This window comes from Fundulus heteroclitus, chromosome 16, assembly GCF_011125445.2.
Source record: "Fundulus heteroclitus isolate FHET01 chromosome 16, MU-UCD_Fhet_4.1, whole genome shotgun sequence".
NCBI classification, from domain to species: domain Eukaryota; kingdom Metazoa; phylum Chordata; class Actinopteri; order Cyprinodontiformes; family Fundulidae; genus Fundulus; species Fundulus heteroclitus.
The window spans coordinates 19,587,483-19,602,050 of record NC_046376.1 but is presented as its reverse complement, the minus strand read 5'-3'; the positions used below and the strand labels follow the sequence as shown (position 1 = coordinate 19,602,050).

The following is a 14,568-nucleotide window of genomic DNA, read 5'->3' as shown; positions in this document are numbered from 1 at the left end:
ACAGGATGCCCTAATTTTCTGAAGCATTCCTGCTGAATTGGATGAAATTATTTTCTGAGAAGCCAACTTCGAGTGAAACTGTCCTGAAGCTACGGTTTCTTTTCATAATACATAAAAAATGTGAAATCTCATAGAAGCTGCAACTTCTTAGGTAAAAGTGAAACATTTAAGGATGATTATTTTGACATAATTTCATAAATGCATTTAATTACATAAACACATTTATTAATGTATTGTTTCTGTGAATTTTGTATTGTCTTTAAAGAATACTAAGCATTTGCAACTGCTTCACGTTAGCAGTGTGTCTGAATTTTAAAGGATATGTGTAACACAAAATAAAAAAAAAAATCATCTGATTAATTAGACTAATATTAAATACAAAAAAAATGGATGCAAGTAATGACTTAGACTACAACATATCACTTAAATTAAAGCGGAGTGACAATAATGTTGCACTAAATGTGTGCAACATTATTGTTGCACACATTTAGATAGATGTATACATCCATAAGCTTGACTGAAAAGCTAATGTATAGCCTAATGCTGAATGATAGAAATTTGAAGTTTTCTTCTTTAGCTTTCTTGATTCTTTTGACTTTGTTCTTGTGGCTTTCTTTTGATTTTATTCCATTTCTGTTTTGAATAAGTCATCTTTAACATGAACAATGTCTTAGAAGTGACCATGAAACGAACTCCAAAGACATATTGTGAAGAAAGCTTTGACAAGGATCAACAAGCCACTGACTACCATGCGCTATCACGTCTAGCAGTTGTGACAAAGTTGATGTTACTTGATCCTGTTAACAAACTGGAAAAAGAGGAGGAACTCTTCCAGCCATAAAGGTTTTCCCCTCCATGACATTGTTTTCCAACAGCTACAGTTTATGACTGATGGCTGAGCTTTGAGCAAAGAGTTTTCCTGACCCGCTCACCTTTTTCTGGTTTAAGTTCTTCTTTTTAATCTTTAGCCAAGAGTAACCAAAACAGTGTCTGATGTTGTTAGTGAGGTTTGTGTTGTCTCTCTCCTGGCCTGGAAATCCCCTTCTCTTCCAAAATGGTTGTGCTGTTTTTCACGCTGCTGATGTGCATCATTTGAGAACAGACAAAAAACCCAGAAGCCTAACCTTGGGACTTTTCCACCACATGAAATACATGTCATATTTAATGTTAATGTATGGCCAATAAAACAACAACAAGACAATTAAACATATGTGAGGCAGAAAAGTCAAAGCACAGGCCAGTAAATCACTTGTCAGTCTCTTGAGTTTAATTGGGTGGGAATTGTTGCGCTTTGTTAATGTTTACAGTGTTCTATCTTTTCAAAGGGACACATTAAAAATGGCAGACGAAGAAAGGGGATGAAAGTGGGACCAAGCTGATGCTGAGACAAGAAAGCGGATGAAAAATGGAAGAGACAAAAATAAGCGAGCATGAGCAGAGACGAGCCTGGAATCAATAATCTGGTTTTTCCCGTCAGGCCGAGGAGGGGAGAGTGATTGAGCGCCGCCTGAGGACAACAGACCGCATCCTTCCTTCCTACGAGGCAACATGGGGACAGGAAGGGCCACCAGGGGAGGTCACTCGGCCGGCGAATCACTTCCTCTCAGGGTCGACAGGCGTGGGGAGGGATAAGTACACCCAGGTCACAAGAGGAGTCTCTCCATGATTGTCTCCCTCTGATCCAGATGTTAACCCCAATGGCACCCAGGTGGGGATTGACATGAAAAGGGGGTTCTGGAGAGTCGAAGCTTTAGAGGTGAGGTGACGCTGTTGTTGTCTTTGTGTCTTGAGGCAAGGTCTGCCGAGGTTGGCAAGTCTCTTGCAAATTTCCTCTGAAAAAGAGAGCAAAGAAAAAGTAGTTTTTGCAACAAATGAAGCATTGAAAGCTGAAAGACAGATGTTATAGCATTATGATGTTGAAGTATCAATCTCCTTCTTCAAAGTCCAGTCATCCCACAGCTATCTTTTAAAATCATCCTTGGATGCCTGTGCAAATTCTCAGTTATGCGGGTCACCATAACAGCAAACAGGCTTAAATCAGAGGAAACCGGACCTTTGCTCAGCATTTCTGAAAACATTTCGGCACCTATTCAGGAGACTTGAATACTGGTGGCTCGCACTTGAGCCTCTTGGACTTCTGTCATTGCCACTATATAAATCTTTTGCTATTATGCTTTCAACCTTTTTAGATGAAATAAAAAGATTTATGGGTGTGCATTGAGATTCATTCCAATTTGCACTAATATCCATAACTAAAACATATCAATTGCTTTCAGAAATCACCTTAGTGACTCCTCTAGGACCCTTATGGTTAGGGTGACCATTCACCTTTTATACACAAAACTGATGACTTATGAGAGAGACCTGAGCACAACCTTTCTCTGCTCTTCTCCACATGTATGCTGCAACCCTTTGCTTTGTAGATTATTCTAACTGCAAATTACAACACTTACACATTCACACTCCACTCATGCTCAGCACAAACCACTGATTTCCCTCACTTTCGTACTTCATATCGGAATGTTTGTTTTTAACCTTTCGTTGAATGGAATACATTTTAATATTTAAAAATTCCCTGTTCATGTATTTTTTATTTTTTTTACTTGTGGCTCATGAACCTTTTCGTAATATCTAATTAGTAAATTCACTTTTTTTTTTTTTTTTTTTTTAGAAATACAAATCTGAGATGTTTGGAATGCATCCAGTCATGCTATCAGTCAATTGTTTGTAACAATAGACTTTATTTGAGAAATATCTATGTTAGATTTTAAACAATACAGTAAAAATACTGTAAGCTGTTTAGTTTTTTATAAACTGAAATGAAATATCGTTACACGGACCATGTTGTTTATGCTACATTCTGTGTAGATTATGTATGCTAGGTCCTTTTGGGCTAGCACCGTTCAGCCAAAACATCAATGAGTAACGTTAAACGTTTTCAGTCTGAACCGAATCGCGTTGAAATTGATGACAATGTAATAATAATAATAATAATAATAATAATAATGGTAATAATAATGGTAATAATAATAATACGATGAATGACCTGTACCATTCGTATGACTGTGTGATCTGGCAAGTAGTGCTCTGTGTCTGGTGTCAGGTCCAATAACACATCCTTAGGATCTGATCGGTCCGGACTTCAGTCCGTTAACACATGTTTAGGGTCTTGTCTTCGGTCCGGTGTCGGGTCCATGATTTCACATTCGTTACCAGCGGCAGTGTTACCTTTGTTATTTAGAAGGTTTGTTATTTGCTTGTCTCTGACGTTTCTCCCAGCTTTTTGTGCTCGCAAGGCGGCAGGGTTTAGGCGCTTTATGGATAAAAATAGTTGGCATGGCAGTTGGTTTTAGCTTGTGAGGGTAACACCCTCCAGTTGGATCATTCATACATTTTGTTAATTTTCCCATTATGATCCTTTTTTTATGTGGGATTCGATGAAGACTCTTCTCACTTTTACTGTTGTTTTTTATTTTGAAACTACAGCCAACAGGGACACAGAGTGACATCGCCTAAATTCCCACCAGTCAAATGCGATACAATAAAAAACAACTCGGTAATGTTAGCCATCCTGTGTTAACTCTATAGGCTCCAGTCAAGTAGAACCTAACTGTGTGTTCAACCCAGCATGCATTGCGCAGGTGAAAAAAATGGCGATCTCCGTGGGGGAAAAAATATAACAAAGGATATACAATTTTTGAAGTAATGTTTATATGTATCACAAACAGGAATTGTTAAGTTAATAGGAAAATTACAACATATTCAGGCCAACAAGTTCCCCTAATCATGGATCCCTTTAAAAACTTTTATTACAACTACAGCAGCAAGTCTTTTGGAATGTGTCCATTCCTATTTGCAGAATGGCTCAACTTTTTAAGCAGACCATTATATGAAGAAAACATAAATTTTCAAGTCCCACATATTCTCACTTAGATTAAGGTCTTGACTTGGACTGGGCCATTCTACATGATTGTATTCTGAACTAAACCTTTCCACTGCAGTTCTGGTTGTAAGTTTATAACCTGCTGGAAGGTTAACTTCCACGCCAATTTTAAGTCAGTTTATCTCCCATCCTTTCTAACCATAGAAATGATTGCTTCTGTCTCTGCTGAAGCAAAGTATCTTCTGCAACCTGATGCTAACTTTACTATGTTTCACATTGTGAATTGTATATTAAAGGTAATGTGCAGTGTATTAGTTTTCTGCCACACATTGCATTTTCCATATAGGCCAAAAATTTTGCTCTCTTCTCAGTAAATACTTGTCCATGAAGATTTGTGGAGTGAGTGTATGACAACTAGTTTTCTTGTGAACAGAGTCCCCCCAGCTAAACTCTGGATCTCTGATTGTCCTCCAGGTTACCACAGGCCTTACGGCTGCTTCTGTGATTAATGTTCTTCCTGTCCGGCCTTTCAGTTTAGATGCATGGCCATGCCAGTTTGCAAACGTGTCGTATTCTTTACAATTTGAAATGATCGATTAAACAGTGCTCTGCTAGATATAGCTTTGTATAGTATTTTATAGCCTATTTTTTACTGCTTTACAACTTGATTTCTTTTCCTGTGTTCCTCAGTGTCTGTTCTCTATTGTTCTCTAAAAAGCTCTGAGGCCAGTAGGACAACTGGATTTACACTGTGGTTAAATACTAACAGGTGGACTTTATTTACCTAATATGTGACTTCTGAAAGGAATTTGTTACACTGGGAACGACATAGAGTCAGCAGTTTCAGAGTAAAGGGGGCTTGATTCTGATTACATGGAATACATTAAACCTTATGCTTGGAACATGATAAAATATAGAAAAAGTTCAAAGGGTATTAATACTTTTGCAAGCATTTAGTGAGTTACTTTTACAATGTGGGGAGAAAGTTGGTGCAAGAAGAAATGGTCACTTTCTACATTAGTTTTTGTGAGGACGTGTGAGCATTTTGCATCTGAGGAAGCAGTATAAGAATTGCTTAAACTGGCTTTGTATAAGCAAGTCTGGAACAAACTGACCTAGGAGATCAGGGCAGCTAAAAGCTACTACAGCGAGAAGCTAAAAGAAAACATTACTAATACCAAGATCCCGTCCTCCCATCCTGAGCACAATCCTTGTCTGGTAGACGACCTGAATACCTTCTAATGTCGACTTGAAAAGTAGACATTGAAACACCTCCCACCAACTGATCCAGATCACAGTCTGACACAAAAGCCCCCAATGCACACACCGCCCTCCTATCCTCAGACCCCCAACCTGGATTTAAAATCTCTGACGAAGCTGTTGACAGGCTCTTTCTGAGTCAAAAGACCAGAAAAACTCTGGTCAACCCAAGACTGTCATGATTTAGGTTTTTGGACTGATTATTCTCCACTAATCTCAGCCACTTCCCACTCACCACTCATTCATCGTAATCAGCTCCACCTGCCACAGACTGATTATCATCAATCTATTTTACCTGGGACTCCACCTCCCTATACCTGTCTTACTCACCACTCCCTGCCAGAACGTTTTCTCTCGCTGCTTGCAAGTGTTTTTTCCCCCAGTGTATTTGTTGCTCGGCCCCTGGATCCTGTGGACCTGTTCTCGCCCCGCCCTCACTAATTGGTTTAACTAGTGCTGCTTGTGTGCCCCGCCTGGTTAAGGTTGCTCCTGGGGATTCTGTCTCTTGCTCTGCCCATGCTGGGAACACGTTGGTTGCTTCTGGGCAACTCTGTCTCTGCCTGCATTGTCTGGTCAGCCTTTCCTGCCTGCTTGTTTCCTCTGCCGCCATCTATACCTTTTATAATAAACTTTTTAAAAGACAAAACGCTGTGTCCAGTTCGAATCTCTGGTTCCCAGTGCTCCCAGCCATCACAGGGACTACATCATGTACCACCTTGACCACCCAGGGACCTACACCAAGATCCTATTTGTGGACGTCTGCCCAACCTTCAACACCATCGACCCAGACATCCTCCACCAGAAGTTCTGCAACAACAGGTGAGGCTGTTGACCCATCTCTGAACTCCTGAAGTTTGCAGATGACACCACTGTTATTGGTCTGATCCAGGACAGTGATGGGTCTGCATACAGGAAGGAGGCGGGTTGGTTGGTGGAATGTTGTGGTCAGCCAACTGAGCTTAACCTGCTAAAGACAGTAGAGATGACGGTGGCTTGCACAGAACCTCCCCTCACCATCTTCAGTGACACTGTGTTTACTGTGGATCACTTCCAGGTTCCTAGGAACCTCCTTTCTTGGGACCTGAGATGGCCCAAACACATTGACACTGTTTGGAAAAAAAGGCCCAGCAGATGCCGTCCCTCCTCCTGTGGCAACTTAAGAAGTACAATCTTCCAGCTGCTGGTCATCTTCTACACTACTGTTATTCAGTCGGTCCTGGATCCATCACTGTGTGGTTTGTGTCATCCACAAAACAGCACAGGTCCAAACTACAATGAATAATTAGGTCTGCAGAGAGGATCATTGGAGCTAACCTTCCCTCCATCCAGAACTTCCACACAATAACAGGCAGCTAAAATTTCTGCGGACCCCACACATCCTGGACTGTTTAGACTTTTACCTTCAGGTTGGCGCCACAGAGGACTATTTACAAAAGCCACCTGCAATAGAGACATTTTCTTCTCCGGGGATGTCTCTCTGATGAACAACTAACAGTCAGAATGGCCAGATGGATATCGTGCATATTTGCATAAATTCATCCACATGTTTGTGTTTTGTAAAAACATGGTGTATGTACATATTAACAAAAAAAAAAAAACTCTTCTTGTATTTCCCTTCAATTATATTTATACTTAAAATGTCTTCATTGAAAGCAAAGTGGATAAAAATTTAAATTTCTTGTTTGTGTGCACAAACGGAGTCTCATGTCAAACCCTAATGTTACATGCAGTTACCTAATCTACACTGGATGGATTAAAAACACAAGGAGCAAGAAAACTGTGCAAAGTTTGCCACTGTTCAGTCACCTCTCGCCACAAAAGCAATAAGCAGTGACTTGAACCAGCTGAGCAGTGTTTAAACGTCCGCCTCTATGTCTGCCTGTGCTTTTGAGTGCATGCCAAGCTGACCAGAAAGCTCTGGCAGTTTCCTTTAGATGCAGAGCTTCACTCAACCCCCCCCCCCCCCCCCCCCCCCCAGCGGAAGGCCAAATAAACCTCAGATGTGCAGTTTCCCCACTCTGTATAGCCCTCTACAAAGACTATGCATGGGAGGGAAGAAGAACAGAGGGATTTGAGGACAGAGGAGACATGGGGGAGGTAAAAAGACACAGGGTGTTTTGGGTTTTTGGACTATTTCTTTGGTTCTTTTTTTGGAACTTGTCATTGTTGACTCATGGGTTGCTTACACATGTTGAGCACAAGAGCAGGAAATTTGGAATCATACATTTTATGACAGTACCCGCAGTTCACAAGTTCATGTCCTTAAAATTCTCTGACACATATTTTCTGTATTTATTAAAGCTATAAGCCACAACATTTAACTGGACAAACACACTGAAATACATAGTCTTCCAAAGGTATTCATAACTCTTAAACTTTTTCACTATTGTTGTGTTTAAACGACAGTCCTTAATGCATTTTAATGGGATTTTGTGTAACAGACACACTGAAAGTAACTTGTAGTTGTAAAGTGGAAAAAAATGTATATATTGTTTACCCATTTTTTTACAAATAAATATCTGAAAAGTGGGCCATGTGTCTGTATTCAACCACTTTTGGTCAGCAATTTGTAGAACCACATTTAGCTGCAATTACAGCTGCAAGCATGTTGGGATACAGCCCTACCTTATATATGGCTATGTCTCAATCAGATTGGGGTAAAATTGTCTGTAAATATCAACTCTAGTCCCACAGATTATTAATTGGACTTATGTTTGGACTTTGGGCCATTCTAACATGCAAATCTGCTTTGCCATGCAGCTGTGGCTGTATGTTATGGCTGTTGCTGGAAGCTGAACCTCTGACTGCTGTCTACTGCAGGTGGTCTTCCAGGATTTCCCTGTATACAACTCCTCCTTTTTTCCATCAGCTCTGACCAAATTCCCCGTCCCTGTTGAAGACAAGCTTCCCCATATCATGATGCTGCCACCATGATGTTTTACAATGGCGGCAGTACTAAAAAAAACTCAACTAGGGTGGAAATGTGTGAATGTGACTGTAGAGTTAGGGAGTTTGTCCTGCAATTGGCAGGTTGCCGGTTCGATCCCCCTCTATGACTGTCTCAGTCATTGTCCTTGAGCAAGACACTTAACCTGAATTGCCTGCTGGCGGTGGTCAGAGTGCCCAGCGCCGCCGATGTATGGATGCCTTACTTCTGTTACTCTGCCCCAGGGCAGCTGTGGCTACTAACATAGCTCACCACCGTCAGGGTGTGAATGACTGATGGTAGTGTAAGGCGCTTTGGGGTCATTGGACTAGTTAAAGCGCTATACAAGCCATTTACCATTTATATGGTTTTCTGTTTGTCTTTTTGTTTCCTGGGGCTCTTCTCTACCCTTCCATGGGATGGGGGAGGCAGCTATCACTGTGTTGGTCCCTCTTATGCCCCTTTGCTCTGGGGGCCTTTTCGTGTGTCTGGGGTTTTGGTTTCCCTCAGCGCTCTGGGTGGAGGGATTATGGCTCCTCACAACCACTATTGAGCATTTTTCTTATGGATAAACCTTCCACACACATGTGCACTCTCCCAAACACTTACAGGTGCTTGGATTCAGGTGCTTATAGATTCACTTCTATACAGAAAAGCCCTATCACTGCCTTTAGTTGTCACTTTATACATGTCGTATTGAATGATACTGTATATTCTTCAGTGATGGTATCAAGGCGTTGGTTGTTTGTACCTGTGATACTTGATCGGTTTGTTTTGCTGTTCTTTCTACATCTCTCTTTGCAGGTGTAGAAGCAGACTCAGAGGATGTTATATTGCTCTCTCCCTTTCCTCTCCTCTTTCTCTTTCACCTTTTCTCCCTTTTAGCATTTTGTCTCATCTTTTTCTCTTCCTTTTTTTCCTCTTCTATCTTCCCGTTTTTGTATCCATTGAGCTTGAAATAGTCCCAGAGTAAGATCTACTAAAGCTTTTTGCATATATAAATCAAGCAGAGCACAATGGCGAAAGCAGTAGTTCTTCACTTGTGTAAGTGAAATCTGTTGGGCTCTCTTTGACATTAAGACAGCAATTCTTAATGCTACACTGCCAGCACTAAAAAGAAAAACTGAAAAAAGACATGTATTTTGTTTTTGTTTGTCTCACTTCACAATTATGGAGTGCTTCGATCACATGAAATCACATAAAATAACATAAAATCAAAAATTTCTTTTGGACTTTTGTGGTTGTTATGAGACAAAATAAAACAAATATCAACGGACATAAATAGTTTTGTAAGGCACTAATATTTTGGCAGGCGGTGCAATAAACAAAATCAGTTGCTTGGAAGCTGCTGTAAAGACAGCAAACTATTTGGAGCATTAAAATCTCTTCTGAAAAGCCCTCATAAAACTTTTTTTTTTTTAAATACATTCAGGAGATCAAATATGTTCCTCTATCAAGCTTCTGATTTGACTGGAATAATTATGTAAATAATCCCAGAGAAACAAACTCATTAAATGATATGACAAGGCAAAACATTACTTATAGTGAAGGGGTGTTTGTGCTGCACCCAGAGAGGACCACAACGTTCTCTTTAAAGACTCTGAGGACCCACTGTGCAAAGACAGACGTACAAGAGTCTCTGACCCCACACCCTTCATAATACATTTCTAGCAGTGTGTGGATTTCAGCGAACATTAGTGGGTTTACAACTATGCAAGGCACCAGGGTGTTTATGTACTCTGTGTTCCCAGGAAAACAATTTGAATCTCTTGCTTAAAAATAGAACATCTTTACTTAAGGTTTGCATTCATGTCAGTGGTAAAAAAGTATATGCAATAAAAAATAATAAGCCTGATTAATGTATTTTAGGAGTAAGCTTTGGTAAAAACTACTAAACGTTCATCCATTCATTTTTTTTTTTATACCTGCTGATCTGTGCAGGGTCACGGGGAGGTGGTCCCTGGACAGGTTGCCAGTATCACAGCGCCACATAGAGGCATACAGTACAAACAACCATGTACGCACACACTCACACCTAAGGGCAATTTAGAGAGATCACTTACCAGTCTGGAATAATGTCTGGAATAAACTATTAAATGTGCAAAGGAATTCAAGAAACAGCAAAAAATTCTATTTTTATGCAACAGTAAAAAAGTTGTAATAATATGATTAACATTTGGTCTCATATACAGGTTTGCTTGAGTCTATGCTTTTTATGATTTTGTGTTTATTTGTGTATCTATTTGTTAAAATCTTGTTTTGTTTTATAATGACTAATCTTAAACATTAAATATGAAAAACTTGTCCAAACATGTATTTACTCCCTATAAACATATCCAGGAGGTTGCAGATGAAAACTGCTAATTATTCTAAAACAGAGCATGTGCAGAAACGGGATCAGAGACAATTTCTTACACCTGGCTAAAATGCACAGGGATGTGCAGAGCAGTTTCCTAATGTTATCCTCAAAACATCTCCACAACTATCATTTGCTTCAAATAGCTAGGACTGGATATTCAGGGCAAAAAATTAACAATCGTTGCAGCGACAATGTGGTCTGGGATCAGGAAAAGTTCCAGCAGAAGTAAGTGTTTGTCATCTTTTTAGAGGGAGTAATTTGTAATCCTACAAAATGCTGTAAATCAGTTGTTTCAGGACATCAGTGGGGGATCTTCATGTTTTCCAAGCTTCTATCCTGCCAAGCTTTTCTGGCAACTTGATCATCCTTCTGTATTCCCAGCTCTTGGACACAACCGGCTGAGATGTACAATGCAAATATCCACCATGTCCAGTAATTGCGAATGTAGTTTCTGTGTGATTATAACAAGTCGCTTCTCCAAAGCAATCAGTATCTAATGGATTAAATTTTAGTCTACAGGAAACTACATAAAGTGCCGTCCTATCAATCCCAAAACCAACTAACAAACCCACAGCAGAGCCTCAAACCTATGGGTGCCACCTTTATTTTTCTTCTCTATGTTTTCTGTTTAAGCAATCATCATTTAACAAGTCTGTGAACCACAGCAACAGTGAGGGCCGTGGCTGCATGTGAGCTTGGATTGGATGCGGTGTTGCAGCACTTGTGCCATATCCTGATGACTTGGCTTGCAGTGGGAAAGTATCCGTTTTCCCCCAGGTCTACCCTGGTCTTTTTGACTCTGGAATGATGCCTGTGAAGCTGGAGGAAGGGGGGAGGGGGGGGGGCGGAGGAGGTGTCTGCGTGTTTCCATTATTGCACCCTTGAAACACTAGAAGGCTCATTTTGAGGATCTAATTTTATTAAATCAACTGTGTGACAACATCGCCCTGTTTCCACAACGCGAGCAGGTAACGGTGGGAGTTAGGCGCGCAGACAAAGTGGTCTTTGAGTGCTGCGGTCAGGCGCTCTGCCAGACACCTTTCCACACCTAGCACTTGGGGAGCCTTATTGAGAGCATAAGCTGAGCCTGTCATTACCTGTAACATTATTGCACTCAACACATGGCTGAGAGGCTCCGATAGCTGCGGCAGTGTAGCTACTACGGACTTCATTCTGAGTGTGTGCATGCGCTTATAGGTTGGCTGACTATTTTTGCTTCTGTTGGTACCGGTGAGCAGGAGCGGTGACCCCTGCTGCTGCTGGATAAACGTTCTGACAATAATTTTTTGTGCCGGTTTAGCCTAGCAGCAATTACTTCATGGCAGGTGTGTGACAAATAAATCATAGTTTGTCATTGGAATGGCTGCGAATCATAATGAGACTTTAAATGATTAAATATGTGAGGGATTATTTATTTGAATTTGGAAAATATGGAGTTATAATTCACACTTCATTGGAGTTGGCGCCGATCATGCTGTGGTTTCCAGATGGGTGGGAACCTCCTCCCAACAGGCTTTGCTCCGACTCGATTTTAAGAAAACATACACGTGGTGGCGTCCTGTAAAACCAACAACTAAAGTTGCTGCAAACATAACATCTTCATTAGGCCTTATTTACTATTCTGAGTAATTAAACCAATTGTAGGATTTGTTTTTTTTGGAGACAGAGAAGTAATAATAGATCTGATCGCTCAGTGATGCCTAGTCTCGTGCTGTCTTGCAGTGAGAGGACTGGGAGACAGCCACTCTCTATTATTGCTTAGATTCAAATCCAATCCATCTTTCATCGACTGTCAGAGCGCCAGCTAAATAGTGAGCGGGAATATTTTGGCAAGCCGGCCCTTCCCTTTACATACTTTTCAAAGATTGATTTTACCCTAGGCCTAAATCTCCTCAAACAAGGTGTGCTCACTCAGCGGATGGGGCCTTAACATTCTGGATTCAATTTAAAGCAGAATCAAAGTGGAAAGGATTTTGGCAAAATGGATGAAAACAAGCTGGCCGGAAACACGTGTCATGTCAATGCGACAAATGGTGATACTAATCCTTACTGATTTGACCGCAAGTACATAAATTCAGATTAGGATAACTCGTCTCTAGTGAACCCACCAACCAATCCATCCATGAAGTTACACGGTATGTTCCAAAGGCTATACAGAGAAGTCAAGACACAGTAACAGTGCCTTGAAAAATGATTCACACCCCTTTAACTTTGTCACATTTTGTCATGTTGCAACCACAAATTTTCAATGTATTTCATTGGTATTTCATTCTATAAACCAACACAAAAAAACAACATAATTGCAATGTGGAAGAAAAATGATCAGTGATGATGACGTTTTTCAACCCTTTTACATTCCAGAATCCCTTTTACTCTGATAGAATAAACTGAATTTTTTACACTGGTTGATCACACTGAATAAAGTCCAGTGTAGCCAATGACTTTTGTAAGTAATTTCATAATAATAATAACAATAATAATAATAATTAGGAACCAAAATACCCATTGTAACTCTGGAGGAGCTGCAGAGATCCACAGCTTTGGTGGAAGAACCTGAACATGCACAGTCATTAGACATGGAACAAATCTGACCCTTTTGGGAAAGGAAGCCATTATTAGACCAAAGCCATAAGAAGTCATTTTTGCAGTTTGCCACAAGCAATGCAGGAGACACAGGAAGCATGTGGAAGTAGGTGTTCTGGTCAGATGGGACTAATAATAAACTCTCTGGCTTCTATGAAAACACTGTGTGCTGGAGATCTGCACATCATATTGAACATACCATTTATATGGAGAAACATTGTGATGGCATCCTGCTGTGAGATTACTTAGCGCAACATGGAAGATGCTCATAGTTTTTAGGAGAATGCATGGAGCTAAACACAGGCTAATCCCAGCAGAAAACATATTAAAGGACTAAAAAAATACATCAGACTGGGATGAGGTTCACCCTCCAAGAGGAAAATAAGTTAGAGTAGCAAGGTAATCAAAACACCTTCAGTCATCAAAGTCCAAACATGACTTAAATTGTGAATCTTTGGTACGTCTTGAGAAGTACTCCAAGACCGGCTGATACTGTTTAAATTTAGCTGAAGGTGGTTCTATAATGGATTGCATCAGGAGGGCTGAATAAAAACGCAAACCACACTTTTTATACCTCATTTGTGCTTGTCTGACAGTGTTTTTTTCTTCCACTGTATAGTGCGCTACACTGAGATGTTCTATCACCTTAAGATGTTGGAGAAATTAAGTTTTTGGTTGACAGAAAGTGGAAAAGTTTAGGCGGTCTGAATATTTATTTTTCGTCGCCGTTTACTACTTAGATGCAAAACGGATGCTGTTTGATGGACACGGAAGAACTTTTCAAAACCAGAACCCCGTCGTGTTCGTGTGGCGGCGTCGGCCGGCGTCGCAGGCTCGCAGCACATCTGAACACCCCGCGCAGTTGCCTTGGTAATATCTCCGGGAAGACGAGCAGTAACACAAACATGCTCTTGCAGACAAAAACACGAGCACACGTAGTCACAGAAAGATAGATACACACAAACACCCAAGAAAACACAATTGGCTGCAGGCATCGGCCAAATGGTGATACTTCCTTGGCCTGCGGGGTTTCACAATAGGATCCATTCTGCGCTGTTCCCCTTGCGCACTCCACAGCTCTCGCGTTCCTCCCCCTTTCCTCCCCCTCTCTCTGTTTACGGCTAATGACCTCAGGGCAGGGGTAGTTTGGGGGTCAAGGTGGGTGGGGAGGGGGGCAAGGAGGGGGCTGAGGCTGTGGCTGAGGATGCCAAAACAACAACAGCTTTGTAGGATTCAAACTCTGCCTGGACTCAACCCCCATCAATGTCATTTTAAGAAGATGCGACAGAGCCTTTAAAGTAAAGAATTAGAGTCAAAGTGCTCGGGCTTATTTCGCTCTGCATATTGAGTCGGTTAGTGTAAACAATGCGTTAAATGGCGGACGCCAATCATTTCCCTCAACCGATCTCTGTCTGTATGGAAGTTATGAAGAAAAGTCACGTTTCTGGACGAACGAGGCGTAGCGCGTTGGACAGCGTTTGCCTCTTCAGTGTGCCGGCCAGTAAAGCCTCCGACATGTGTCACCGTGCAAAAAAAAACGGTAACACCATTAGGCAG

General features: G+C 41.0%; 1 long non-coding RNA gene across 1 annotated transcript in view; it reads right to left on the bottom strand.

The window, feature by feature from the left end:
- Positions 1-1,129: 1,129 nt before the first annotated feature.
- The window catches only part of LOC118566445, a 56,993-nt gene continuing 43,554 nt past the window's right edge, over positions 1,130-14,568 (bottom strand). The window contains exon 3 of the long non-coding RNA XR_004933016.1: positions 1,130-1,832. This is a non-coding gene — a long non-coding RNA (uncharacterized LOC118566445). The remainder of the gene's footprint in view (positions 1,833-14,568) is intronic.